We start from the raw sequence: 4,181 nt of genomic DNA, 5'->3' as shown, positions 1-4,181 counted from the left end.
AGACACCACCCAAGCTCTCAGTGCACGCTTCTCAACAGTTCTTCTTCTTCTGAGGACCGTGACACACACATGGGAAGAAGAAGGGGACAAACCCTCTACATGAAACACCTATTGTAAAGGAGAGGCAAGCACACGCTCTCGATCAAACCAAGACGTCGAAACCCCCGCTTCTCCTGCACCAATGTTTAGGTGATAGCCTCCTCATGTCAATTTTGAACACCCTTGATAGGAGTCACATTATGAACAACTTGACAACATCTCTGAACAAAAATGGCCACCACAAGCCACTTTGGAGAATACGAAGTATTCTGACAAGGGTAGTGAGCACCTGTAGTGCCCATCTGAGCGGGTGCAAGGATATCATGAACCTTGTGAAGAAGGATGCATCGCTTGAGGACACCATCTAGACTAGATCTAGAAAGGTGACTACCAAGGAGGACACATGTGGACTAGATCTATAAAGGTGACTACCAAGGAGGGTGATGGGCTTGATTTTGATCAAAAGGTGCCAGTCTTCCACTGGTTACATATTGATGGGATAGGTACCAATTGATAAGAGCTGGAAGACATTCATGTACCATATTGTGGGGTAGAATCCACCTTGAAGAGAAACTATCTAGCCACTTTGCCCAAGTCCCCAATCTTGAAAGGTGATTCGCCATTTGGTCTTGTTTGCCTGGGCATAGGACTATTTCAAAGTTGAATTCTTAGACTCGTTCTTAGAACAACAGAATCCACCACCATACCATCTTATTCAACAAATACTTCAAGGCATGATGGTCAGTGATAACAATGAAGCGTGTGGCTAAACGATATCATTACAACTTTTGAAGGGCATCTACAATAGCCAACCCTTCTCACTCTGTGGTACTATAGTTACGCTCTCAACCTTAGTCAAGAGACAACTAGCATAACAATAGGTTGGTCCAACTTAATATACTCTTGACTAGGCTAGGTAAGCCCTTATAGCATTTGATGCTAGCATCAAGTGAAAGATGATGGACCAATCCAAGGGAATGAGAATGCGAATGGTGGTTAATATTTTATTGAGATACTGAAAGGCCTTAGCTTTTGCACTAGTCCATTGAAATGGTACATTAGGGTGTATGCATGCTAAGGTGGTACACTAGCTACTTGATTTTTGGGGCTAGCCACTCCATGTTACTACCCAAGTTTACAAGTGGTGCTCGTGGTCTCTGGGGGTGCATCTTTAAGAAACTATTCATATAACGTACGTTCAAAGGGTATTAAAAAAACCCTTTCTTACATGCTTAAGATAATAAAATGACCCCTTTTTCTTAGAAAACTTACGTTTTTTTTAAAAAATCAATTAAAAACCCCTTTCTGTTCATATAATCCTGTGAAAATTATAGAATTTTGGCAATTAAAAAAAACCATTCATTGAACTCAAGAGGTAACTTACATGTTTAAGAGGTGAACACCTCGAGAAGTGGTGGAGATCACTTTTTGTGACGTTTTTAACATATGTGAGTCTCATTTTGTTAATAAACATGTGCGTTTTCCCTTTTAAATATATATGTTAGTCTCATTTTTTAAAAGTCATTTTGAGTTTCTTGGGCCTCTTTTAACATACGCGAGTGGGGGAATTATGATGCGGAGATCTGGGAGAATGGAGGTCCAGTCTCATGCCAAACGGGCTCAAAGCTCTCCACAGCACGTCAGGGAGCAGGTGAGGAAAAAAAAGAAGACTGTGAGGCACATGTCTCAAGAGCAAGAAGGCAGCTAGAAGGAGAGCAAGCAGGTGAGGAAGACACCACCCAAGCTCTCAGTGCACGCTTCTCAACAGTTCTTCTTCTTCTGAGGACCGTGACACACACATGGGAAGAAAAAGGGGACAAACCCTCTACATGAAACACCTATTGTAAAGGAGAGGCAAGCACACGTTCTCGATCAAACCAAGACGTCGAAACCCCCGCTTCTCCTGCACCAATGTTTAGGTGATAGCCTCCTCATGTCAATTTTGAACACCCTTGATAGGAGTCACATTATGAACAACTTGACAACATCTCTGAACAAAAATGGCCACCACAAGCCACTTTGGAGAATACGAAGTATTCTGACAAGGGTAGTGAGCACCTGTAGTGCCCATCTGAGCGGGTGCAAGGATATCATGAACCTTGTGAAGAAGGATGCATCGCTTGAGGACACCATCTAGACTAGATCTAGAAAGGTGACTACCAAGGAGGACACATGTGGACTAGATCTATAAAGGTGACTACCAAGGAGGGTGATGGGCTTGATTTTGATCAAAAGGTGCCAGTCTTCCACTGGTTACATATTGATGGGATAGGTACCAATTGATAAGAGCTGGAAGACATTCATGTACCATATTGTGGGGTAGAATCCACCTTGAAGAGAATCTATCTAGCCACTTTGCCCAAGTCCAATCTTGAAAGGTGATTCGCCATTTGGTCTTGTTTGCCTGGGCATAGGACTATTTCAAAGTTGAATTCTTAGACTCGTTCTTAGAACAACAGAATCCACCACCATACCATCTTATTCAACAAATACTTCAAGGCATGATGGTCAGTGATAACAATGAAGCGTGTGGCTAAAAGATATCATTACAACTTTTGAAGGGCATCTACAATAGCCAAGCCTTCTCACTCTGTGGTACTATAGTTACGCTCTCAACCTTAGTCAAGAGACAACTAGCATAACAATAGGTTGGTCCAACTTAATATACTCTTGACTAGGCTAGGTAAGCCCTTATAGCATTTGATGCTAGCATCAAGTGAAAGATGATGGACCAATCCAAGGGAATGAGAATGCGAATGGTGGTTAATATTTTATTGAGATACTGAAAGGCCTTAGCTTTTGCACTAGTCCATTGAAATGGTACATTAGGGTGTATGCATGCTAAGGTGGTACACTAGCTACTTGATTTTTGGGGCTAGCCACTCCATGTTACTACCCAAGTTTACAAGTGGTGCTCGTGGTCTCTGGGGTGCATCTTTAAGAAACTATTCATATAACGTACGTTCAAAGGGTATTAAAAAAACCCTTTCTTACATGCTTAAGATAATAAAATGACCCCTTTTTCTTAGAAAACTTACGTTTTTTTAAAAAAAATCAATTAAAAACCCCTTTCTGTTCATATAATCCTGTGAAAATTATAAAATTTTGGCAATTAAAAAAAACCATTCATTGAACTCAAGAGGTAACTTACATGTTTAAGAGGTGAACACCTCGAGAAGTGGTGGAGATCACTTTTTGTGACGTTTTTAACATATGTGAGTCTCATTTTGTTAATAAACATGTGCGTTTTCCCTTTTAAATATATATGTTAGTCTCATTTTTTAAAAGTCATTTTGAGTTTCTTGGGCCTCTTTTAACATACACGAGTGGGGGAATTATGATGCGGAGATCTGGGAGAATGGAGGTCCAGTCTCATGCCAAACGGGCTCAAAGCTCTCCACAGCACGTAAGGGAGCAGGTGAGGAAAAAAAAGAAGACTGTGAGGCACATGTCTCAGGAGCAAGGAGACAGCTAGAAGGAGAGCAAGCAGTTGAGGAAGACACCACCCAAGCTCTCAGTGCACGCTTCTCAATAGTTCTTCTTCTTCTGAGGACCGTGACACACACATGGGAAGAAGAAGGGGACAAACCCTCTACATGAAACACCTATTGTAAAGGAGAGGCAAGCACACGTTCTCGATCAAACCAAGACGTCGAAACCCCCGCTTCTCCTACACCAATGTTTAGGTGATAGCCTCCTCATGTCAATTTTGAGAGGAAGAGACAGTTTTGCATGACAAAAGAAGAGGCCCATGAGGTGTACAACCTCAATTGTGTAGGTCAAGATCATAGGCTCCTCAATGAAGAGGATTTTTGAGATGAAGACTGGCTGCAAGTATTTACTGAGGTTCAAAGAGAGGCATCAAGGTGAAATGCAGGTTTGTGAAGAAGGAATTTTGGAGAAAATTTTACTCATGCTTACTTCTGTGTAACAGGAGCCTCCTAGGAACTATGGCATGGAGGTCACAAAGGCATTTGCTAGGGGTTTCCTCTATGAACATTTGAGGGGGGCTATGAACTGGGCAACTTTTGCTTAGAGCATTGTTGTCAACATGAACTCTAGCAAGCTTCGGCTAAAGAAACAAAGATGGGCAGCGTTCCACTTCGCAAGTGCACCACAGAGCTCATGGCACATGACCATGG

Source organism: Adiantum capillus-veneris, chromosome 16 (genome assembly GCF_014529385.1).
Source record: "Adiantum capillus-veneris isolate H3 chromosome 16, ASM1452938v2, whole genome shotgun sequence".
In the NCBI taxonomy this organism is placed as follows: domain Eukaryota; kingdom Viridiplantae; phylum Streptophyta; class Polypodiopsida; order Polypodiales; family Pteridaceae; genus Adiantum; species Adiantum capillus-veneris.
This window is presented reverse-complemented; position numbering follows the sequence as displayed.